Below are 27,639 nucleotides of genomic sequence, written 5' to 3' on the forward strand. Positions count from 1 at the left end.
TTTCTTGGCCCAGACAAACCTCTTCTGCTTGTTGCTTTTCTTTAGTAGTGTTTTCTTAGCAGCTATTTGACCGTCATCATCTACCTCCTGCACCGAGCTCTGACTCACCTGGAGAAGCCTGGAAGCACTGTGAGGATCATGTTCTTTGATTTCTCCAGTGCTTTTTAACACCACCCAGCCGCCACATGTCCCAGTGGATACTGGACTACCTCACAGAACGCCCACAGTATGTGAGGTCACAGGGCTGTGTCTCTGATACGCTGGTCTGCAGTACGGGGGCCCCACAGGGAACTGTCCTGGCACCATTCCTCTTCACCCTCTACACTGCAGACTTCTCCATCAACTCCCCACGCTGCCACCTACAGAAGTTCTCTGACGACTCTGCCATAGTCGGCCTCATCCCAGGTGAGGACGACTCAGAGTACAGACAGTGGACTCTGGACTTTGTAGACTGGTGTCAGCAGAACCACCTGCTGATCAACGCCGGGAAAACCAAGGAGTTGGTGGTGGACTTCCGGAGATGCAGACCCACCACACTGACACCGGTGAACATCCAGGGAGTGGACATTGAGATAGTGGACTCTTATAGGTACCTGGGTGTTCACCTGAATAATAAACTGGACTGGAGCCACAACACTGATGCTCTGTACAGGAAGGGTCAGAGCAGACTCTACCTGCTGAGGCGGCTGAGGTCATTTGGAGTACAGGGAGCGCTTTTAAAGACCTTCTGTGACTCTGTGGTGGCATCTGTCATTTTTTACAGTGTGGTATGTTGGAGCAGCGGTTTATCGGCAGCTGAGAGGAAGAGGTTGGACAAACTCATTAGGAAGGTCTCAGCTCTGTTCTGGGATGCACCCTGGACCCAGTGCAGGTGGTGGGAGACAGAAGGACTCTGGCCAAAATAACATCTCTGATGGACAGAGTCTCCCACCCCATGCATGTAAATGTTGCTGAACTGCAGAGCTCCTTCAGTGACAGACTGCTGCATCCTAGATGCATGAAGGAGCGTTTCCGCAGGGCCTTCCTCCCTGCAGCTGTCAGACTACACAATCAGAACTGCTCCCAACAAACATAGATGTTTACATCTGCGCTGTAACTGCAATAAGTTAAATAACCGATTCGCACTACAACCTGGTTTGCTTCTTATCTGTAGTTATTTTTATTTAATTTAATAACTGTACAATACTATGTATATTGTCCTTAATGTAAATATGTAAGAAAAAATTGTGTATGTTTCTGTTCTGTGTCCTGTGTACTGTTTGTTTGTATATGTGTCTTTTTGCTGCTGTTACAGCCAAATTTCCCCTTGTGGGACAATTAAAGGATTATTCTATTCTATAAAGGACTGATTTGCGCGGTTTCCTCTGAACAGCTGATGTGTCTGCTACTGGAACTCTGTGTGGCATTTATCTAGGCTCTAATCTGAGGTGCTGTTAACTCTGAGGCTGGTGACTGGGATGAATTTATCCTCAGCAGCAGAGGTGACTCTTGGGCTTCCTTTCCTGGGGCCAGTGTGGTCGTAGCGGTTGATGGTTTTTGCGACTGCATTAGAGAGACAGATGTCTGGAGAGTGCAAGTGGTTTGTCAGGTAAGTGAGTTCTGTTAACTTCTGTGTCTTACTGGTTAGCAGGTAGAGGACAGCGTGGGGGAGGCAGTAGGAGAATTTTGGGTGAGTAACCCGTTTGCTGCAAGTCCAGACAGAATGATTGGGAGAATCCAAGTAGCAGTTGCAGGGAGGCAGGCGGGCGAAGCTGGGAAAGAGCACAAATCGTGGCTGTGTAGTACGGAGAAGACCAGCATCCAGGTGAGCGTGAGTATTGTCGTGAGGGTGAAAAGATGATCTGAGGGATTACTAAAACACAGCTCTGAGGAAAAACACAGCCACTCACCAGGACCATGACAATTGGTTCTTGCCATAATATAATTTTTAACATTTTTCAAATAAGGACATTTAAAAACTTTTTAAAAAAAAATTTTGCTACATAACTCCATATATCTTGCTTCATATATTTAATGTCTTCAGTATGTATCTACGATGTAGAAAGTATTAAAAATAAAGAAAAATCATTAAATAAGAAGCTATGTCCAAACTCATTCCACAACCGAGGAACCTTAATGGCAAATGCTCAGTCGCCTTTTGTCTCACGGACTAGAGGCTCTTGTGGTTTGGACCCAAAAGCACATGTGGACTATGTACATGTGTACATGTGTACTATGTACAAGGTTTATTTATAGAAAGATGCAAACTCAGATTAAAACATGGATTGAAAATTGAAAAGGAAAACAGGAGCCGTACAAGGTAGAGATCGGGGAAACATTCAAACACGAGAAACACAAGGAGAGCAAAGGAATGGGAAATATAGGAGAGAGAAGTTACTGGGCAGGAAATCAAGAGAGCGGCTAGAAGTGAGTAGGTATTGCAGTGGGGGTTGCTTACTTGCGGTGGCTGGCTAGCACAGCAGGGGAGCGGTCACGTGAGAGGAGAATACCTGGTTACAGGAGCTCCAGAGGGAGGAGAAATCCAAAAGAGACACAATGGACAGGAGGGCAGGCGAAGGAGCGAGGTGAGTATGTAACCTTTGATTTGCAGACTGACTGACGTAGTTGAAGTGAACAGGACCAGCACTGAAGAGTTACATGGCAGGAGATCAACCCGAGAACAGAGAGACAAGACAGACTTGACAGCATGAACTTGAACACAAGGAGGCCGAGTTACCACGAATGGTAGCAGGAGAGTGGCAGGCAGCGCTGGTTTAAGAACCCTCCTGTTGATTTCTCTGGAACAAGGAGAAGGTGAGGTGCTGGAAGCTCCACCCTAGGGGATGGAAATCTGGAACCTCTCTCACAACCAGGAAAACCGCCCAGGCACATGACATTTTGTGACATTTAATCAGTGACCAAGTTAAACATAAAGAGGCTGTGTTAACACACTCTGCAGGTAGTTCCAGTGGTAGTTTGAGGACAACAAAAGCATAGCTTCTTTCACAATGAATCACAATTTACTGTATAGTCCTGACATGCTGTTGGAGGCTCAGGCTGCATCGCAGATGTACAAGTCCAAAAAAGTTATTTCTCAGCTTGAATTCCAAGCTGGGAAATGCATAGAGCCTCTGGCGCACACCATAGTTCAAACTGTTTCTGCTGAGTGCTCTCCCTCAGACGTCTCGGGACATTACAATTTAAGTCTGCAGTGAAGGTTTGACCCTGGGCTAAAAATTCACACATTTTTTTTAAGTTTTCTTAAATTGGAAAGAAAACCAGAGTGTGACACTCTATCACCAAATATTGCTTGTTGGTCTTTGGGTTGTAGCCACACACTCAGTTCTCATCATTCTCATTTTGATACAGAAATTGTTGTTTAATCTCAAATCAGGTGGATAATGCACGAGGACGAGCCTTAAAGGGAGGTCAAGTTTTTGACATTTATAGATGAATTCTCATAACTGTTTGATCTCATATTGTATAACCATGAAGGAAAAAAGGCAACACATGGATTTGGACATTGCCAAAATACAAACTGCACATTTTTGACTAGGGAGCACCAGGATATTAGAAATAGAAATGTCAGTCAGACACTCCACCGCCTGATCCAAGATTAAAAAGTATTTAAATAAGTATTAAATGGCCTGCTGTGAAACTTTTGGGCATTTAGGATTTATCCTAATGACTTTGTTGAGCGCTGACTTTACTGACTTTTCATTTAGCACCACCAGCAGGTTAAAAATTTGATGGACTCACAATATCTCAGTGGCTTCTGGCAACACACGACTTTTCCTCTACAACTGTCAGAGATTAATTCTCGTGATTCTGAATGAAAATACTATTTTTATGTCATTTTTATTACATCTGGTCCAAACATATTTCCACACAGGATGAATTTTGAACTGTGTGAACAAGACTGCAATTGCAAACGCTATGTAGTGCTTATATTAGAATGGAAGCAACATGGCACAGCCTTACAGTTCTGTTTTTCTGACTGCAGGCTGTTAAGGCCCGACTTTAATCATGCAAGCACAAAAAACACTGCAAAGCAGTCAGAGTCTCACAGAACATGTGATATTTTGCTTCCCGTTGATGCAGCGGTGCAAAGTGCATCCGGACTTGAAGCGTAATATGTATTGCAAATTTGCTGTCAGGTAGTCACATCACTGGTCTCATCACTCAGAAACAGCTGGGCCAATTACAGTGACACATGACAACAATGGCTCAGCATCTGAAGAATTGGTTACTCCAGAAAATCATGTTGTTTTCTAAATGATGCAGTATGTCAGAATGTGCACAAACAGCATCATAAATCTGCAGCCGGAGGCGGGTGGTTTGGGACTTTATTTAAACTGCACAATAACGATAGAAATAAATAATTTGATGAAGTCATTCACAATAAACTGCGATAATTCAGCATAAACAATGGCATACAGATTCATGACTGACCTGTTAGAAATGTGTCAAAGTGTATGAGATTACTATGCAGACTGGTGTCATTTGCATGAGATTGAATCAAGGCAAACACAGTGAATAGGCTTGTGTAATAGAATTGTACCCATTTTCCATCAAAATACTAACTGGAGCCATTTCCATCTTAATTCTACTCCATCTCACAAAATAACATCATGTAAAATGTAACACAACAGTGATTACGCTATAATCCATCCATCCATTTTCTCATCTGCTTATCCAACCATCATAGTGGGGCTACAGAGCCTATTGCTGATGACATCAAATGAGAAGCGTGTTACGCCCCAGACAGGTCACCAGTCCATTAGAGGGCTAGCAGACGGACACACAAACAGTCCTGTGTCACAACTACAATAAACACAGCAAATTAATTATCTGCTTTTATCCATACAGGAATATGGAGTGTACGGGGATGGAAATTAAAGATAAAATGCCAAAAACTACAGTTCCAAAAAATGAGCACTTGATTCTGGCTCCAAAAATCGTGACTTTAGCAAACGAAATCATACACTAACAGCCTCACACAAAAAAGAAAAAATAGTTCTGGTCTTTAGCTCATTTCCCTCCTTCATAACAACTGTAACCGTTTGGATTTTGTTAAGACTGTTAAGTTCTATTATCGTATTACTTAGCAGTCACTAACTAGCAGGTATCTGTGTTTGTCCTTTGCACATATATACTTTATTGATGCAGGTTGTCTTCCATAAATTGTTCATGATGAGTCTGAGTCTGCAGAGGGTCCCAGTGCTGTGGAATACATCATGTCTCCTATACAAAGGATGCCATGTCCCAGTGGGCCCCGGGATTACAAGCCTGTGGCACTGACTTCCCACGTCATGAAGACCCTGGAAAGACTTGTCCTTGACCAGCTCTTTCCTATTGTCAGGCCACATCAGTTCGCTTTACCAGCCCTGATGCCATCATCAACCTGCTCAATCGTGTCTACACACATCTAGACCAGCAGGCGAGCACTGTGAGGGTCATGTTTTTCAACTTTTCCAGTGAATTCAATACCATCAGGCCGACCCTCCTGAGTGAGAAGCTGACAGCGATGCAGGCGGATGCCTCTCTTGTGTCCTGAATTGTTGATGCATCAGTGAGGGTGATGAGACAGAGTACCGGGCTATGGTTGACTCCTTTGTCCCGTGGTGCGAGCACAATCATCTGCAGCTCAACATGACAAAGACCAAAGAATTGATTATAGAGTAGGAGGACCAGGAAACATCTGACACCATTTCAATCCAGGGGGTCAATGTGGACACTGTGGATGACCTATAAATACCTCAAAGTATACATAGATAATAAACTAGACTGGGTTAAAAACATCACTTTACAGGAAGGGCCAGAGTCGTCTCTATTTTCTGAGCCGGTCTTTCAACATTTTCTGGACAATGCTCAGGATTTTCTATGAGTCTGTTGTGGCCAATGCCAAACTCTACACTGTTTCATGCTGGGGCAGCAGGTTGAGGGTTGCAGATGCCAACAGACTCAAAAAACTGATCTGCAAGGCTAGTAATGTTGTGGGAATCGAGCTGGACTCCCTTAAGGTGGTATCGGAGAGGCAGATGTTGTCCATGATAAGCTGGACAAGCTGGACAATACCTCCCACCCACTCCACGACATGCTGGCCAGTCACAGGAGCACCTAAACGCTGCACTGAATGACACAGGAAATCATTCCTGCCTGTAGAATGCACAGTCCACATTGCAATAGTAAAAATGAAAATAATAAGTAACAAAGTTTTACACTTGAGAGTAAAATGTCAATCATATATATTTCATCTCTGTAATACTCTGGATATTTATAACTGAGCCATTTGTATAACAACTTTCTTTGTGGTGGGTCATGTGCGATAAACCTCCCAACTATTTGCACTGTCTTGCCCAATTCTGCTCATTGTGCTAACTGTTGAACACCAACATAACACTAAGAAGGGCAATGAGGGCAACGAAAATAATAAGGTCATAAAAATGTGAAAAGTATCCACCCTACTTGTGCTTTTTCGAAAATGCATATGAAGTGTTCAAGAGAAAGCAGGTCAATGACTGATTACAAGATACAGCACTGTGCAAAAGTTTCAACTCTCCCCTAATTTCTTTATATTTTGCTAGGAAAACGGGAAATAGGTGCAGTGATTTTGTGAAACGTGCGAATGTAAAGGGAAATACAATATATAAGGCATAAACAGAGTATGAGATATTCAAATGAGCTTGAAAGTCAGCCTGAACTCTCTTAGACAAGCATTTTTAAAATTTCTTTCAGTAGTCTTGAGGAAAGTTCTTCAGGCTTGAAAGACATTCAAAGCTCTTCTTTGGATGTTGGGCACCTTTTGTTCCCTTCTCTGTCAAGATGATCCGACACTCCTTCAGTAGTGGTGACTTCTGGGCTCTGGTGAAGCCATTCTGCGTACTTTTTTTCTTAAATTCAGGTATACTTCTACTGCACTGGAAGTGTGTTTGATATTACTGTCATGCTAAAAAATGAAGCAGTTGCCAGTCAGTTGCTTTCCCCTCCATTAGACCTGTTGTCACTGAGTTTCAGTCCAGTTCTTGTGTATTTTAAAATAACCTCAGGCTTTTCTCCTTGACAGCCACTCTTCCACTGAAACCATTTCTGTTGAGACTTCTGCGAACCATACACGGTCCAAGTGAAGGACCAATGCACCTCTCAGGTCCCGTGTTGTGTCTTTCCTGGATTTCTTTCCTATTTTTCAAGGACATAACTTTCAGATGCTGTTCATCAGCCGTGGATAGGTTTTAGGCTTGCTACTTCTTTTGTCCACTACTTGTCTAGTTTCCTCAATGTTTTTAAGGACACACTGCACAATATGATGAGATATACCAAGTCTTTTGGGATAAAAAAAGAAAAAATCATACCTGTCAAACTTATCTTTAACATTTTTTGTAGATCCATCTAAAAATGGATGAAGTGGGAATAAATTATGTCCTTTTACGACTATCAGCATGGAATTTGTTCCATGTTTAAAGATACAAACTAATTAAAGATAAAATTTTAATTTTTTTTTTTTTTTTGCCAAGTCAACACATACAGTAACAACATCCCTTGACTTTTATGCTTGAATGATTTGTAAGTCTGTGTTGACTTAACACACAGACTGAAAATTAGTGAAAAAAAAACGGTCCAAAGAAAAACACCTTCAAAAAGCTTCAACTGTTGAAGACCGCTGTAAAAAGTAAGAAACTCTTCTAAATGCATAGAAGCAATGAGGGGTGACTCAGTCATTTTGCACAGTAATGCAGAGTTGCTCTCTTGTACCAAGTCAGGACACCTACAGAGCTTTGTGTCATCGCTTTAATGATCAAGCTTTGAGTGTTGAAGTGATTTAAAACAATAGTAATTACACCCAAACTTTCAGTAAGTGGCATTACTTCGGGCCCTACATCCACCCAAAAAAAAAAATCCCCTTTGAACGCTGCCTTTAAAGAAGGTATGTTGAAACAAAGCAGACATCTTTTTAGTGATGGCAGGAATCAATATAATTCTTCTCAATTTCCCAGCTCCTACACAGCGAGTCTGTTGTACAGCAATGAGATATCACTTTAATTTAAAAGAAAGGAAGCAAGGAGGACAGTGCAGGCTCTGATGTTTTCTCTTGGCGTCAACTGTGTCTTGGGAGCTAATAAAAATGAGACTGCTGTGCAGGAGCAGCTTCAACACGAGAATCCACCATCACCACCACCCCCAGCACTCACACTCTCTCACACACACAGCATTGTATGCTTCTTTATTGGCTTAATAATGGAGCACTAAGAGCATGGAGGAAATAGTTTTCATTCTGCGAGTGCCTGAGCCAAAAATCAAACGAGAACACGTTGGCTTTAGCTTCTCTGGAGGACTTGGTGGAGCAAAACAGCACAGTGATATAATTAACAGCTACTTCCTGAGAGACAGGTGTGTGTATGTGTGTGTCGTTGTGGATATTATAACTGAAGAGCCTGTGTACAGATGAGAGTGGACATGCACACTCACCCTGCCATCCTGTCTGCTTGTAAAGTTGAGAGAGCAAAAACATAATTTGAACCATAATTCCTTGTGCTCTATTAAGGGCTATGAAGGGCACTATTGACATGCACTCATCTTTGTGGCACTGTGTGGGCATGCCCAAAACCTAACCCCGTACATCTGAAGGACAGCACAAACATTGTAGTGAGAAAAAAAACACACTAAGAAGAAACTCTTGCTATCTTCCACCCGACTGCTTGCAGGAAAGCTGAAGGTAACAAATCAAACAAGGAAGTCGGAGCCCCAAAACATTTAAATGGAAGGCAGGCACAGCCTCACAATGGTTTTTGCCTTATCTTCCCTCAAACACCTGCCATGTCGGCTGCTACTTATCCTCTGATTACAGCTGTCGCCATTTTGCTGTAATTCACCAAAAAATTATTCCTGAAATAAATAAATATTATAACTCACAGAGAGAGCGGGGAGCAGAGAAAGCATGTAGTGAAATATTCAAGTAAAATATTCTCTGGGAACATGGTGTTCTGAGATTGGAATAAATAAGTAGACAAGGAGCAGAGGGAGAAAAAAGGGAAAAGTCAAAAGGAGGTTTGACGTGATGTCTAGTCTGGAGTCTGGGCTGTTGCACTGTTGATCTCTGCTCTACACACAACTCTCAAACAAGGTCATGATAACAATGAATGACAACTTTTCTGCAATTGCATTATTCTGTACATTCCCGTGTTATCTGCAGTGACCCTGGGTTCAGAAAGCAGATTCTAAGATACATGTGAAAAAGAAAAAATACCTTTATGAGCAAAGAGGAAAGAGAAGTATTTTCTCTGTCGGTGCAGGTGCAAACAGTCACAGCTACAACTCATTCACTTTGGTCCAGATCGGATTGAATAGTCTGAGTGCAGTCATAAACTTTCAACCATACAGAGTGAATCGTTGGCAATCTTACAGATGAGATTTCTGCATTGGAGCACAGTGGACTTCTCTTCCCATAGCTGACCCGCTGTGCTTTAATAGTGATTTGTAAATCTCATAAACCTCTATTTTATTCACAACAGAACATAGAAAATGTATTAAACGTTTAAACTTAGACATTTTACTTTTTCGTGAAATATAATAGCTCATTTTGAATTTGATAGCAGCACTGTATCTAAAACAAGCTGGGATGGGAGCAACAAAAGGCTGGAAAAGTAAGTGGTACTACAGAGAAGCAGCTGGAGGAACATTTTGTAACTAATTAGGTTCATTGACAACAGCTCAGCAACATGATCGGAAATAAAAAGAGCTCCTAGAGAGGCAGGTTTCATAAAAGTAAAGTAAAACGAGATTCACCAGTCTCCAAACAAATTGTCTTCAAATTTTAAAACCATTCCAGAATAATGTTAAAAACGTTAATAGCTCATCCTTTGCAGCGCATGTTATCATCAAAAGATTTCTTGAATTTGGAGATTTTCAAATTGAAAGTCAATATTAGATACAATGTTACATCTTCTCTGGGCAACTCAGTAAAAGAAGAGGGGCTACACAGTAGTAAAAATGGACCTGTCTCAACTTTTTTGAGATATGTTGCTGCCATCAAACTCAAAATGAACTACTATGTTTCTTAGAATAGTTCATGTTTTCTATATTCTATTATGAATAAGCATGGGCTGCTTGAAAAATAGCTGTATTCTGTTGACACATGACATTTACACATGATCAAATAAGAAGAACTTGTGGTGGTCATGCCCTGCGTCAGATTGGTGACCTGTCCAGGGTCCTGCTCCCCAAATTTACTAACCACCAATTCTAATCTAGTTAAATATATAATAATTATTAGTTAGGGTATTATTTTCTTCTGATAGTTAATAAATCCTTCAGTGGTTAAAATTCACACATTTAAATCAGTCTTAAAGCACATTGTTTTATTTTTTTTGTCCCATCCCACTTGTTGATATTGTCTATTAGAAGACCCTTGTATTCTCACAGCTTTTGAGTTTGATCACGATTAGAGAATCACAGACTTTTCCTTAAAGGTGTCTGCCAGCTTTGGTGTGAACTTCCCTGTCAGTGGTAACCAGCTATTTCCAATCATAACCGCAGGCCGTTGCTGTCCACCAGCCCTCATGTTTTGACATGGTGATGAGGGGACCCTTGGTGAGGACCATATTTTTTAGCTAATACCAGTGAAAGCAGTACATGATATAATTAGCATAGCAAGTTTTGTCAGCTTTATTGTTCTACAGCTCCCTGAGTTTATAAAAACAACAACAAAAAAAGTTTAATATGGTTTACTGCCAGTGGAAAAAAATATATAATTTGATCCTAGTAAAATAAGGCTAGCTTCTTTGTTTTTAGCTTGTTTCTGTGGTTACCATGCTCATAAGGTGATCTGTGTCAACAGATTGATAGGAAGGCAAACCATTGTCACAGTTGCATGGCAGCACTAAATGGTGCTTTGTTTATTCATGAGAGAAACAGGCAAAGAAATTATCCAGTATATATACAATTCCCAGTTAAGTTCAGGTACGTGTTCCACAAATGTGTTCTTAAGTTTACCAACATCATTCACAAGTTAGGTGGAATTTTCACATGGTTTAGCCGTCTATCATGAGTGGTTTTCTAAAGCGTCAGCAGACAGAATAAATGACACAAACATGATTAAATATAAGGGCGCACCATTTCAGCTCACGCATTATACAAGAACTTTGTTAGCATGCACAGCAAAGCTACAATTTCTGCACAGTTGCTAAAAGTGAATGTGTAGTCAGTCCTTCCCAATTCAAAGGAAGACACAGCTCAAGTTTTGTTTTTCATAAAGTGGGAGAGGCTTCCCTGCTTCACACTGTGCATCGTATTCTTCCCACTGGTGTAGTACACTCCAGGATCGAGGCCAGTTTGTACCAATGAGTGTCACAAATTTTTTCATGGAATACATGATCTTCATGTAAATCCTTTCATTGTTTGTCACAGGGCATATTGGACATGTAGGTAAAGAAAACCCTTCTTGGAATTAAATAATACATAAAATAAATGGATGGTTTGCATTATAACAGTATTTGGTGTCGTAAGCGCTTCAGACAGCAGATGAGTGAATTCAGGTAATCGATGATGAAAACTACATGCAGATAAAGACAAGTTAAACCGTTTACCTTTTATACCAGTGAGTTTAGTGCATCTATAACTCGGTTTTATCACTATTAAAGGCTGAAATATGATAGTGCTGATATTTGATGATGGTGATGGCTTCCATGTGAAAGATGTGAAAGACTGATAATGAAATACAGTGCAAAGTGACTGTGAAAGTAACACAAATTAAATCAGGCATTTCATTTTTAATATTCTGACTCCCGTCAGCTCGGCAGCAGATTACAATGTTTAAGTTTCCCCCCTTTTGCCCATCTGTCAGTCGCTATTGCTTTATTCTCTTTCTTCCTGTTATCCACCTGCCTGCCACTCTTTTTTTCCCTTTCATTTAGACACCACCACACACCCACACACACAGCAGCCACAACTGCTTCAGTAGCAGGTAACACGTACTGCTCACACTCCAAAGTTCTCTGTAATGCCAACCAGATAGCAATGCTGCCCTCTGCTGACCATATAAATGAAGCTATTACTATATAAACATCTGGAGGAGATAACCACTTTTAGGTCCTTAAGAAAGGGCTTTATAGTCAAAGTAAAATGGCAATAAATAGGATATGCGTTAAATCGTCCGTCCTTGTTTATGGACTTGATGAGTAAATCTACCAGTAGTGCCTTTGAAACTTAATTGGACAAATGTGTGGCTGACAAAACCAGCAAGCAAAAAAGAAAAAGAAAGGGGAAAAAAAAGAAAGAAACAGTGTAGCTGACTGGTTGCACTGCATCTTCATAATTGCACACCAGGCAACTTCACCGACGGCTTCTTCAGGGCCTGTGCTGGATTTGCACATGCTGGTTCCCTCAGCCTAGGGCTAAATGCCATTTCAAGGTAGACCGCTCATCAAGATGATTGACAACTGTTGGAGCAGGAACTTGAGGGGTTTAACATGAGGGGGAGAAGTGTATTGCACTGGGCCCCCTCAAGGCAAAGAGATGCATATTTTAGCTTCTGTCTCAGTTTTCTTTGGGGTCAGGCACATTGATTGCAGTGGCTGTTTGTGTTTTGGAGAGTTGGAAAATATCAGTTTGTTAGCTTGACACAAACACAGCTGTCGTGGCTTGTGGGGGAGGGTGCAAGCGAAATACTGCTATTTATGATCACATTAACAGTCATAATGATTTTCTGTATGCATCTAATCTGTAGCTAGCCACCAGATAGCACACCAGAAATGTGCATTATATGCCTGCTAGCCCAGCTTCAATAACCCAACAATCATTGGCGCTGTTTACTTTTATGCCCGAAGTGATGGCCACACCCTACGTTCTAGTTTTTTAGAAATCTCTCAGTCATGACATGGTACATAGCTTCAGATGGAATCTAACAAACTAACGCGCTGCTAACTCCTAAGTCCATTAAACCTTGTTATTCCTCTTTTCATGGATGCCTGGATATTAAATTTTATTTTAACAGCTGGGAGAACAGCCACGATGAAAATTTTATTGAAGATTAAAGAATTTAGGCTGTTTGGAACTCTCAGTTATGCCACAGTGTTTGGGAACCAAAGACGAGTTTGGACCCAGAAATGGCTAATGATGTCAGACGTAAGAGTCAAGCTTCCTGACATTTCCCTAATGGCTTATGATTGACAACAAGCATCATCGTGAAAACCGAAGCAGACACAACAAAGCTAAAGTCTTTCAAAAAAAGAGCTATTCCAATTTCATCCACAGAATGACACATTTGCTGCTGGCTACGAAAACACGTTGGGACTCTACTCCTAGTTTCAGGTTTCCAGGTGAAACTTCTTATGACTCCTCCATACAGTCTGTCTGCCAGGCATCACTTTTGCTAATTCCAGCTACTGAAGTGGACCTCCTGAACATGTTTATGCTGTTGGTGCCATCTGGAGCAAGTCAGAAAATCACTGAATAGAGATAGACAATCCAATCACTATATCCTAAGGTAGTGAGCTAGAGAAAGTGGGCCAGAAGGGAGGTCAGAAGCCCTCCTTCTTTCCTCTTGTCTGTAATTACAAAAGCTAAAAATTAGTTTTGCTGCACGTGTATTAAGACAAAATGATATGCATAATTAAAAGCAATAACAAGTGAATTTCACACAAGCTGGTCCTGTGAAAATAGCCCCTGCATGCAAAGATAGCAGAATGGGGAAAATGGAGCAGGAAGTGGTGGGGACACACGCACACACAGACACAACAGTGAGAATGGCAGCTGATCATCTCCAGCAGCCATGTTGGAGCAGGAACAAGATGCAGCCAGATGCTATGGACATTGGTGAACAGGCATATGGAGAAGAGAGATGCAGGGATTTGTCAAATTGCACAGTGCTCTTGTCAGGATTGGCAAAAAGGAAAGGAACTGCAAGCTGGTTGCTTTAAAATAAGAAGCAGAGTTTCTTGTTCTGATTAACAGTGATTGTCATCACCAAGGATATACAGTATATAGTAATTTCTTCAAAAAAAAAGAAAAAAAGAAAAGAAATCATCAGTCGAGCTGAACACTATAAGCTTCTTTATCCCCTTTTGTTTGGCTGTGCCTTATTGTTACTAATAAGCCTCACGGATGCTTCACAGCAGATCAGGCATCCTGCTATTGGAGAGACCTGTGGAGACAGATGGGAGATTTACAAATGCTGGAAGACCAGGGAGCGACGCTTGGCAATGGCACACTTCTGAGAGATTTCCTTTTTACTGCAGCCTTCTTGTCTTCATCAAGGTTTGGTGCTATGGTGTCACTTTTCTGCTGCCAAAGTGAGCTGCAACTTAGCCGGGAAAGACGATGTCAAGACATCTGCTGTGACTGCGCAGGCGGTAATTTTCATCGTTGCAACCGACCTTGTAGATTTTGCAAAAAAACATTCATATATACACATACAGTCATAGCTTTCAACTTACCAAACGGTTTGGGAAATTGAAATGGAAACTGATGAATATTTATCTCCTTCCTCCGTCATTTTCCCATTCAGTCTCAGAAATGAGGCAGTCACATCAGGTTTGTGTTGAGCAGGAAAAGGGGAGTGAGCGTGTTTTTCACAGAGTGCAAGGCAGTAATTCTGCAACTGAATAGATTCCTAATCACACATTACTAATCTGGCCTCGCTCTCGTGTACCCGCAAACAGCTCCTCACTCTCACCCGGCTCCCTCTTTTGTTTGCTTACCCGTCCGGGGGCCTCGTGGATAATAACGCGGACCATTGCTCCGGTCACAATGAGGAAACAGATCCCCACTCCAAATCTCATAACCTGACGCTGGCAACTCACTATTGATTTCTTTCATAAACCGTGCTCCGTGTCTCTCCTGCCTTCTCCCACTCTTTCTCTCAGCGCCTCGACCCGCTCTGCTCTCGTCACCCACAAACTGCACACCACCCCACCCACACCCTAAAAGAGTAATTACTCACTCTTTTATTTTCTCCTGCATGGTTCCATATCAGACTACTCATCTCTGACAGCGGTGCAGCTCAAATTAAATTCCCCCATCTGATAATGAAAGTCATTAGGTCCCACTGGAGCCTTATGGAAGGCCAAACAAAGCCTGGTGGAGGCCTGTGTAATAACCCCGGGAAGGGACAACACAGCTGAACAGAGAAAAAGAAAGGCATACAGGGGCTTACTGGCTGCACAGCTGATGCCTTTTTACTGATTATTCATAGGCAGCAAACTTCTGAAGGACAAAGAAGTCTCCATAATACAAATATCCACTGCGTGTGTAAGAAAATAAATATTCTGATTTTCGTGAACTTTTTAAACAGCATTTATGGGTAGCAATACTGTACATTTCCAGTGATTATACTGGGTTCCTTCTTAAACCTGCACCTGACAGCATGATCGATAGCCATGCCAGCGTTTGAGCTAATTTGAATGAGCTTTTTAAATTAGGTGGCATTTAAAATTTCCACCATGGGAGTGAACTGAACCGTTTTTCCTACTCTATTACAAACACATGCAGGTGCAGTAACCTGTGTCACTCATCTGAGCTCTAGTGAGAGGCTTGTATGTTAATTTGCTGCAGCCCTTATCCTAAAGGACGCTAAATGTGTTTTCTTTTTTTGTTGTTGCATATGAAAAATGAAGCAGATGTATCAGCCCCTCCAGGAATTCATGATCTTTGGATCGCAAGAATTACTATAAATCCAAGCAAACATGTATTTGTAGGCACCGTTTTTTTTTTCATATGTCAACCAAATAAAATAGGTAAATAAATGAATAAATGTGCAAAAAAAAAACCCACAATGACTTTAACTTTGTTTCCTTTTTCATATGGATGACATCTTCATATACAGCAGCACAAATGAATCAAAACCCACCTCTGGCGCTGGTGCCCTACCCTCAATTTTAAATGCATATAGACACTGAGGGTTTTCGGGAGGAGCCGTGCTGCCCTCTGGCAGGAAGCACCATGCCCTCCTGTGTTTTAAATGTACTTTAGAACAACACGCAGCAACATTACATATGAGTGGGCGGAGGGAGGTTTGGGGTCTTCACTCACCCCCGTTCTGTTAACCATCGGGGCTGGGGGTCTGTGAGGAGGTGCTGGCTGTCACAGTGGGGTCTGGGATGTGGGGCCTCCCTGCTACTGCAGATAAGGAGGCGGTCTGCTTTCCTCCACCCCAGAGAGAAGGGTTACATCTCCTGGGTCCAGGTACAGTTTGCCCCTCTGGGGGCGGGGGTACCCAGACCTGAGATCTATTTGTGTCTGTCTCCACGTCGGGTGAGGGCCGAGTATTTGTTTCTGTATATGGGGGTGGGAATGCACGTTTGTGTCTGCATGCGCCTGTTTGTCTGTGTCTATATGTCAGCTTGAGTCTTAGACTCCACCTCTCTGGGAACATCTCAGGCTCTCCAAGGTATGGAGGCCTATCTCCCCTCACCACACTTGCTGCCGGTGGCTGATGCTCTCAGACATTGGTGTGTTGGTGGTTCTTGGTGTCTGGGGCTGGGCACTCATGTATGTACCGACTCACTCCTGGTGGCCGATTGGCGGGGCCTGGCACCTGTGGCCCGGCTGGGCCCCTTCCGGGGGGTGGGGTGCCCTCAGGCCTCAGGCCTTCTGTCCTCTCTGGCACAGCTGGCTGCCGGCAGAGCCCACGGGCACGTCACTGCAACCCCCTCTGGCCTCTGCTCCGTGGTTGCTGGGTGACCTCTCGTTTGGGGCTCTCCTCAGCTCTTCCCAGGAGGGTGGCACGGTTGCCCCCCCGGTGGTCCTCCTTGGGTCCTTGTATTCTGGGGCCTGGATCTCCTCCATACCGGTTTCATGCCCTGGGGGACGGGGCTATGGCTCCCCACACTCCCTAGCAGATCGTTAAATGGAGAAACTTTTGAATACAAGCGTGCTGATGCACACAGGTGTACACAGACACAAACTACACCTTTCTTGGCTGCTACCTCAAAGCACATTGTGCGCTGTCGATCTTGCGTGCTGCACAATAACATGTAATATTTAGTAGCTACTCCTATCTACTGTTAGCTAGTTTATTGTGATGGTGTTGTATTTGTTATGTTGCTCTTTTTTGTTTGTTTTTCTCTTCTGTTTTTTCTTACCTCCATACAGGTGATCCAGGTGTTTTGTTTGTTTTTCTTTTTTTTTTCTCACCATCTCTTCTCCCCTCTATTTCTCTTTCCCTCCCTCTCTTTCTTTCATTCTTTCTCCCTGTCCTATCCCCCAGTCATGTCTGTCCTGTCTGTAACAACCAAAAATCAAATCAAATAAATACATAATTATAATAAAGGTCAATCAAATGGATCAATATGGCAAGGCCATGATGATCCAATTGGTAAAGTAAATCCGCTTGACATCTTTCCTGGCCTTCAGACAACAATTCTGATGGCTAAAGATCCAAACGGGACAGGTAAAAAACAAACAAACAAATTAATCAAAACTGCTGTTACCTTGGATACACCAGCTTATTGAGGGATTAATTAGTGCAGAAGTCAAACCAGACACATCACAGTCAAAGAATTCTGAATTTAAAATACATGGGAGCATTCAGAAACAAAAAAGAGGGTGGTTGTCCGGCTCCTGTCCCAACATCAACAGCAGAAATGGAAAAAGGAAACATTTCCAACCACACCATTTGGTCAGCAAACACGCACAACATAAATTTGTGCACATCTTTGTATTATTTATTACCATAGTGTAAATGTCGGTGAGTGCATTTCTGCGTTTTCTTGTCCTCTACAGTGCAAGTTAATTAAACATTGACTGTTGATTAGAAAAATGAAAACCTTTTTCTGTTTACTTCTGAAGTCAGGGAAAAGCAAAGCATGTCATGCATTCAGGGATGGGAATTGATAAGAATTTAGCTGTTCAATCAGTATCACTTATGGACTGTTACTGGGTTCTCATTGGCTCCATCAGAGTCACCATCATTGCTAAGCAGCAATAAAGAAATTATTCATGCAAATTAATTGCATGCTGTGGATCAAATGTTTGTGCGCGTTTGCTGAGGTATTTACTCTCTTTGTTGTGGTCAGTGTTGGCACATATCACACAGAACACTTTTCTTAAAAGTAATGCAATATGTTACTTATTTACCCCTGGGAAAAAGTAATTTGTTATACTACTCATTACATTACTTTCATGTTACTGTGTAAAATGAAACAGTATGTGTAATAATCACCATTTAACAATATAAACCTGAGGCTACAGCCCCACACACCAACACAAAACCCTAATGAGGACACACATCTCTAAGATCTCTCTCTTAGTAGAATACAAGGCTGACCGCACAAAGCAAAGATGAATCCAATGCAAAAAGCGATCTCTACAGTGATTCTGCTTTAGAAACATGAACAGGTAGAAAGGGAGGCTGCAGCCTGGCTGCTCATCTGTTTGCTACCTTTGAAGTAAAGGGTCTGGCTGCTGGGGTCGGCATTCACTCAGCTTTCACTCTGGGTTCTTGGATAGCTTAGCGTTAGCATGGTGTCTTGGCAGATGCTTGCAAACAGCAGCATAATGCAGTTGTTTCTGTCCTGGATGCAGTTTTCCACTTTACCATTTGTCTCGTCATTTTGTGCAATAAAAATTAATGTCCGTTTCGATGGTCTAGACTGCGTCGCTACTTTCCTCCTCTGACACGCGAACTGAAGACGGCTCATTGTAGTGCGAGTGCAAGAACTGATAAGCGGGATCGACAGGCAGGCAGACTAAAAATTCCAAGGAATTGGAAGAACCTGTTCTCGATTCCCATCCCTACTTATGCAGTTTCCCATGTAGTGACTGCCTAGTATGGACTCTATTGCTGGAAAAAGCTGTGCCACTCATTCACAGTTACTCAACAGAATTGCAATGAAAAATCCCCCATGGCCCTAAAAAGCATTTTCACTATGGGATAACTGTTGATACCTTCAAATGCAAACATCCATGATCCAGGTTATGTAGCTGCAAAATCTTCAGAACACCTTGAAGAGATCATTTTACAGCAGGTTACATTTAAAAACAAAAAGGCAGTTTCACAATAGTAAATGTATAGCATTTCCATACATTGCCAGTAGCTAGTGATGTTGCTTGTTTTCTAGCCTTTTAAGAATTTTAACATCTATATAAAAGGTCCCTTAAAATGAAAGATTGCTTTCTTTTTTGAAAGTAAAAGAGCTGTGACACACCAAACAACAGCATATCTAGATTTCAGACAATTACCAGATGCAGGATATATGTGTGTACTGTATGTTTCTGCTTGCTTCTCTTTTCATGTAGCAATTGTAAGCCTCAGCTAAAGAACTCAGACAAATGTTGGACTGGTTCTCTCCATGGCCAAATAAACAGGTCCAATGAATAAAAACAGCAGAAATGACTGCTTTTCGCATGTGTGTGTGTGGTTGCCGAGGTGGGGGGTCCCTCTATTACAGCACTCAAACCATCAGGTTCATTAGCCCAACAATTACGCATTCATGAATTTGCTGTTAAAATGGCATTTGCTGAGCCGAGCACGCCAGCTCCTGTCAACCTTAAGTGCTGGGTAAAATACTTTTAATTGGTCTCAGTCTTTCGCCTGGTCGATTGTGGGGGCTGGCTTTTCTGGGAGCGCAGTTGAAACATTGGGGGCTAAAAGCCTCCAAGATGGTGGGATGGCAGAGGCAGAGTGGAGGAAATGCTTTGGAGGGAAAGGTCACAGTAATCACCATAAAGGGCAGCATGTAAAATAATTAATGAGAGAGTAATTGGCTGCTAGTTGTTTATGTGCATCTGTGTGTGTATTTAATGGTAGCAGAGACAGCAAGAACATGGGCACCAACATAATAGAGGCAGACAGTATTTCTTTGTGTCTGTGTCTTTGTAGGTGTGTGTTTATGTATGTGTATGTGTATGTGCGTGCTATGTGGGTGCTGGTACTAATTGCGGCTGCATTCAGGTGTAGATTAATTTTGTAGGTGTTCTTCCAATGACATATTGTCCACCAGACACTGAGTCTGGAAAGCACAGCTTTATTTTACAAGAAACCCTAATTCAAAAAAAAAAAGAGAGAGAAAGAATGTCCCAACATGATCTTTTCTTCCAAACTGATCTCACTTTTGTCTGGTCGATAATGACAAAATGAGACCTGGATCTCCAGTTATGACCAAGCAGTTTTCTGTTGAAAAATCCACATTTTCTTAGCACAAAGGCTTCATGTCAGGTAAGAAGCAAGACCATGAGCATGGGTGACTCTGTGCACTACAAGGTCATAGTTCATGGTGACTGTCAGTGTGTAATGTGCCACTTTGCCTAGCAGAAAAAAATTCAGTACGAATGACCTAAGACATATTTGTCAGTGCAGGCCAGCAAATATCAGCTCAGAGCGGACTGAGCCTGGACTACTTGCTTGATCTGCCTTGCTGTAACTTTGTCTACTTCACAAAAAAGAAAATTCTGTTTAATTATTACTGTTTTGACATGCTAGAGGAGATCCAGCATGCATTACTGAGATACAGCTACAGGGTGATATAACTGGGCTTTCATGTAGCGATCTGAAAACAGCAGTTGCACTGAATATGGTCCAGAGAAGGCTGGCCCCTAAGGATGCCATCGTGGATGGCTCTGCATATTTGATTTACAGATTTTTACACCATATGCACTTTCTGACTCAATCACGGACAAACCCCCAAGGATCAAACGCTAGGTGACAGCGGGGAAGAAGAATCCCATTTTAAACAAGAACAGTCTTCAGGAAGAACCAAACGTTGCATTTTGAGCAACCAGGAGAGATAGGAAGAAAGGTAGGAAATATAAGAGAAGCATACAGAATTTCTACTATGACCACCCACAAAAATATTAGCAGACTAATTACTTCAAAATAGCTTACTAAAAAACTGTATCTGGATTTGGTCTATAACCAGTGTGTGGCTATTGGCCATTAGGTATCTTCTACGTCGACTTCAGTGTCAAGCTCTGGTACTTGACAGTTGTATTTACTGAAAGCTTGAGTTATAGTTCTGCATTACGTCTATGATGTAGCTGTATAAGCTGCATCATAGCCTGTAGCCTCATGTGCATCTTCCCAGAAGAGAAAGTACACATTGCAGTGATGCGAATCATCACTCTGATTGGTTTACTTCGTACTAATAGTTCATGCAAGGACCAAATATATTTATTAGCACAGTTGTATTAGGCTCCAGTTGTACCTAGCTTGCCTAAATGCTTATAGCTATTATTATTATCAATAATAATAATATTCAATAGAACTATTTTGTCCATTTTGTAGTTATAATAGCACTTTATAATATTTCTCTTGCATTTAATAAACCTAACAAGTATAAACACATATGCTGATTTCACCCAGTACAGTGTATTAGATATTGGAATATTTTATTATATCATGTTACAAGCTACTGTAGAATCTTAGAACCTTCTTTAGTATTCAATCTCCCATTTATTGGTTTTGACCTTGATACATAAAAAGAAGGTATTGATCTATACACTGGTCAAAACTGCACGGAAAAAAGTCTGCATCGTCTGCCTTCTGAAACACAGTCAATCCATCCATTACAAATGAACAGAGGTGGCATCACGGGGGTCTTCTGCAGTCTCAGAGAGACACTTCATATCACAGCAGCGCTAACACATCATCATTTAGTCTGCCCTGACAAACAGCAGTAATGCAAGAGATTTGACCGCACCTCCACAGAAGCAGCGTTATGAAATGGGAATCAGAGGCATGCTAATGGCCAGGGAGGTGGGGGAGGAGTGTTGGGTTGGGGGAGATCGAAGCCCATGTGGCATTTAGTCAATACCTAACAATGGAACACGCTGAAAACTAAATGCCATAGGAGCACAGGGCTGGAGTTAATTGTCGGATACTTCTCCCCTGCTAACTTTGAGGGCCTAATTATTTTAAGGCGTCTGGAAAGGGATAGTTTGCTGAATCAATGTTCAAGATGGAAATACACGGCCTGATGTTTTTCTCCCCCCCCCCAACCCCCCGTTAGTGATTTGATCGATTTTGAAAGTCAAAAAAGGCAGGCCTGCTTTATACTTAGACACTACAATGACTGCTTAAGTATTGTTTTCTGCTTTTATCTTTTTATCTCCTTTGTTGATGGATTTTCCAAATAATAACTCGCGCGTGTGAATGCGACCAACTGAGTGAACGAAGGGAACATCTGATTGTGGCCAACGTGGATGGGACCATTTTACACCGCCGTTGCTCGAGCGATTCACATCTGTTGTCACAATGGGTGGCACTTACTGATAATGTCTATAATCAGCCTATTTAATTCTTTCAACAGAGTGGCAGATATGAAACAGATGGCGAATCTGCGGGCGTACTCTAAACACAACACGTTCCATATTATTGAGATCAGCAGTTGGTGGAAGGCCACTGTATCTAAACACGTTATTGTATAGTGGCTGTGGAAGAATTGGAAGGCTAAGTGAAGCTCTGCACTTCGATAAATCATTCTTTATGGGTACACGGGACTAACCAACCATAGAAAGACCTTGAGTTGCATTCACCGGTAGAAAAGCAGAGCAAAATAGAGTGTCCGTGCACTTTAACCTTCCAAGAAGAAGAGCGGCTTTTTTGTTGGCTTTGTACTTTTTTTCCCCTTTGGCCACCATAAAGAATCCCTCCTCCCTACTGTGCTGCAGCAGAGAGTTTGATCAAACCCCTGCAGTGAATCATGTTTAGAGTCCCAAGCACACAGTAAACAGACGCACACACACGCGCACTTCACTTCCTCGTACGTCTTCCTCAGGAAAAGCCGTCTTTGGCATGCATCTGAAATCTCCGTGCAGGTGCGGGACAAAAAGTAAAAACCGCAGTGGGAGCAACGCATGTCGTGTGATTACCATCATGCGGCGTTTTGCTGCTGTAAGCGGTTTGTCAAATAAAGTGCACGTTTGGGAGCTGACAGATGTGGAACAAGGCTTCTCCTCTGTTGCTCGTTGAGAGGTTATGGCTGCAATCAGAGCCTCTGATAGAAATTGAAATAAACTGGTCATTTAGGGCCTCTCTAGCTTAAACACACACACACACATACACACACAACTCGGAGCCATGTAATCATTCACTATCCACAAAGACTTAAGCTAAGACCAATGTTTCTAGTTTATTTTTTGCTGTAGCAGCTTGTATGGAGCATAATATACTGCATAGTGATATTTTTAATAGCGTTTTCATCTGTGTAAGTGCAGCACGGGGCTATTAAAAACATAATATCTGCATATCTAATCAGTGCAAACACCAGTTAGTGCACTGTACACCCTAATGATGCTGAAATTGCTGCTCCTTGCAGCCATCAGGTCGAAGGATATGATCTTTAGAGGAACAGGCAACCTGTCATTGGAAATGTCCTTTACGTTGACAAGCTGTCATTTACAATGCATCAGAGATAGCTTTGCAGAAGCAGTCCCATTCAGCTCGGAGCCCAGCACACATTCATGCTTGTAAGAAAGACAAAAAAAAAAAAGCTTTTCTAATTAACATTCCCAGTGACCCGAAAATAAACATTTATTTTCCCATCTTCTGCACACGGTGAAAGATTTTCGACACTGTCCTTTGATAGCCTCCGATTTCCATTTTCGTGCGAGCTTTCCCTCCTCATGTCTCAACCCGTAATTTATGCATCAAATTCATGCATAATTAATTTTGAATTTACCACTCTATAAGTATTAAAACACCAAAACAAATTCTGTGATAATGGAGGTTTTGAGGTCTCCCTCATTTCAAATTAATACTTTCTCCTTCCCTTCCTTTATTTCTTATTTCTTTCTCAAATGGAGCTGAAACAAAGGATAAAAAAACATAATCTGAAAAAACGGTGAGAGCTTTAATATTGAATTACTAAGATCTTTGTTTTCACGTCATTTTCATTTAAAATGCATACATATTGAACAAAAAACAGACACATAAGTGCACACATCAGAGAGGAAACTGCCCTCGTGGCTTGTGGGAAATCTGGATGTGTATTTTCTCAGTTTTAATCTCATTAGCAGCCTTCTCACTGTTGCAGTGATTATCCTCACACACCCAGCAAGTAAACATAAAAGAAAGTAATAAATTGCTCTAAATAGTACAAGTGGATCCAAAACGGTTGCAACAACGCCATATTGTAGGTGGCGTGTAACCAACACATCCAAACCGTTCATCATTTCAGTGCATTCAAATGTGTCACAGGAGCAATGTTTATTTCTGCATACAGTACGCACCAAGCAGGTTTTAAAACCAAGGTGGTGCACTGAAACGGAAAAACAGTGTGACAGTGAAGCGCTCGGAGCTGGAGGCTTTAATCGTGTCATGTCTGGATATTCGGCGTACACGATCAGACTGAGGCTACCAAAATAATTCAAGTGCTCCTAAATAACCATTTGTACAATCCCCTTCTCACTTTCATGGATTAAACAGTGGCACTACAGTATCCCCGGGCTCTGCCGCTGCCACATTTCCTATTCATGGCAGAAATAGGTGAAACCAATATCATGCCATCAGGTGGCTGCTTTTACTCAAAGTGCCACGCAGCATCACAAGTGCAAAATATTTTCAGCACCAGTGGCTCGAAAGCTAACTGTGAACCCCTAATCATAATAGTCTTAAAATAGTACTGTGTTCTGTTATTTGGATTTAGCTCTTTGATTTTCATGCTAGAGTGGGATCTCTGTGTGTTTCTTTCCCTGTATCAAGGGGACTGATATGTGTGCCATGGAGAAAAGAAAAGGAAAAAAGTGCCAGCGTAAGCCTGGTAGTAGTGCCTATCGCATGAAAGTTCTTTAGAATGACATGTAAAGAAAAATGGAAGGGAACATAATTCAAGTCAGTTCAATTCAGTGTTATTTCTATAACAGTGATCCCAAGGTGATTTATATTGCTAGGTAAAGACCCTACAATAATACAGAGAAAACCAAAAAAATCAGGCGACCCTCTGTGAGCAAGCATTTGGCAACAGTGGGATAGAAAATTTCCCATTTAACAGGGAGAAACCTCAGGCAGAAGCAGGCTCGGGGAGAGGCAGTCATCTGCTGTTGCTGGATGTGTAGTGAAGGAAGGAAGGCAGGACAATACAATTCATTGTTTAAGCCTGTGTTCCTTACATTAAAAAAATGTATGATTTAATATTTTGTCTTCAAGCAAGCTGGTACTACTATTCAGTTTGACCAATATTACAGTATACATTTAGAAATCCCAACCATATTTTTGGCAGTGCTCTAGAAAAATCAGAGAGAGAGTGATTATCTTCTTTCCATTCAATGGATTTTGTAACAAAAACTTGAATCCACCAATATGCCATCGCCTCTGGCACATCATCTGTAGCTTGTGTAGTGCAGTATAATCTTCCCAGCAGCAAGTTATAGATTAAGTTGCAATAGATGTAGTATCCCTAATTTCATATTTGCATAAATTACATTTAAAGTTACAATCTGTCAATAAGAAAATACCCAGAGTGATGCTAAAATAAGCTCCAGATTTACCAAGTAGGTGAATATCCACATACCTTTGAGGGAATGGTTATACCACTTTATTCTGACAGAACTTTTTCTAGACCAGGTTACTGCTGACATGGCTGACATTGTCTGTACTGTTCCAGCATCCATTATGGGCATCAGCAGTTCACATACTGAAGCTGGTCTGCAGTGAACAGTGGCTACACAACCCAATGGTAAGAGTTGGCAAATCCCTAATCTACAGTCACCATACCAGTGTAGCTTTTATTTTATTTATTGATTTATTGCAGTTTTATACCTGAATATCACATATACTGTCGAAGACTAATTGTTTCAAGTTCCTATAAATTGTTGTTCACCTTAGACAAGTTGGAAGTCCATGGAAAAATGTCTCCTTCCACAATGTAATAAAATGTAATTGTAGAAGGTTATATTTTACCCTAAGAAAGTTATTTTTCCTACCATAAGGGGTATTTTTTGGTGAAGTAGATCAAGTAGATCCAACCACACAGGAGACTGTCTCATGGTCAAATGTTGTACTTCTGTTTGTGTACCTCTACAAACCCGGTTACCACCTGCATCCTCCTCCATGAGCTGCACACTCAGTGTTAATGAAAGCAATGCTACTGATGTGAAATTTGAAAGTGATTAATATTCTAAGCAGGGAAGAAAAACTATACCTAATTCTTTTTTAAAAAAAGAAAATAACTTGGAGCAGTCATGTGTCAGCACAGCAATTAACGAGACCCTTGCCTATACCTTTAATGGAGCAGAAGATTTGTAAGGCATATTAACAAAATAAGTCTTCCACATCGTGCTGCTCATCGTGCTGCATACCTCCCACCAGCTCTGGCTAGTTGGCTGTCACTGTGCAACAGTTTGTTTGTTTTTTTCTTTCTCACATCAAACCTTTTATGTCAAAACTTGAGATTTTTATATAAAGATAGCTGGGAGCGATGAGTCTCAGCTCGATCAATACTGCCGTGCCCCCTTCAAACGGCTGTGGATAGTTATAGGAGTGCCCTGAGAGTCTGTGATCTGGTAATCAGTAAGAAAAAACAAAGTTTGGATAGCTGATGTGGATGTGGACAACGGACAGATTTCTCACTATGCCGTCACGGGAGTGGTATTATCGGGGGATGTTGGCTTGATTTTTGCCCTGCCCACACTGGTAATTTCAGTTATCCAGACACTAAAGTTTTTCTGGTGAACTGTGGCAATTTAAAGACACTACATGATGTCTGCTAGATTACTGCAAAACAGTCCAATCTGTCTTCAAGATTGAGTCTGTTTCCAAGCAGGAGAAACACAGCTTGACTTATTAAGGTCTTTGGGCCTGGATTCTTTTATCGTATATATCATCCATGATCTTTGTTTGATTGTCTCTTTTGCCACTTTCAGTCACAAGTATAAAAAAAATATCCATCCTAACAACCAAGCATGTTGACCTTAAGTATGGATACATTTCAATCCCATAAACCCAAATCATTGCAAAATGTAACATTCTATAGATTAGGGTATTAACCACCATGTTTAACAAGTCTTAATGTGCAATCCTGTTTAAAAGTCTTGAGCCACTATTTTCACTCATTTTCAGTCCTATCCTAGTACCTGACTATTGTCAGAGGAATTTTTTTTTGTTTGTTAAACCATTTAACTCTAGGCACTTAGATCCTAGCAGGCTGTCGCAAAAACACATATTTTGTTACCATTTCTTTAGTTACATCTACAGAAAAAACCAAAGATAACACAGTTTGACAGGCATAAAATAGCATTTTTGGACCAACAAGGGGATTCCCAAAGAGCCAGTAGCTGAAAAGTTGGCATATCTGGGAAAAAATTTCCCGGATATGGGAATAAAAGAAGTAGCACTTCTAAAGCAGAAGAACATTGTCTGAAAGCCATGTCCTTAAGAAATAGGAAAAAAATAAGCTCTGACAGAGGACCTGAGATTTCAGTTCATCCATCTAATGTTGGCTAAAGCCTCATCAGAAATAGTTTCAGTGAAAGGGTGGCTGTCAAGAAGCCATTATTGGAAGGAGGAAAAACCAGGAGAGACTGGTGTATGCCAAATTACACAAGAACTGGACTGAAACACAATGGTAAGAGACTGGCTAGGCACTCCAGGACTTCCAAATGCTTCTTACGGAGCCACTCCTTTGTTGCCCGGGCGGCGTGTTTTGGATCATTGTCATGTTGGAAGACCCAGCCTCGTTTCATCTTCAAAGTTCTCACTGATGGAAGGAGGTTTTGGCTCAAAATCTCACGATA

The sequence above is a fragment of the Pundamilia nyererei genome, unplaced genomic scaffold (assembly GCF_000239375.1).
Source record: "Pundamilia nyererei isolate P.nyererei 1_Seehausen unplaced genomic scaffold, PunNye1.0 scaffold00116, whole genome shotgun sequence".
Lineage (NCBI taxonomy): Eukaryota > Metazoa > Chordata > Actinopteri > Cichliformes > Cichlidae > Pundamilia > Pundamilia nyererei.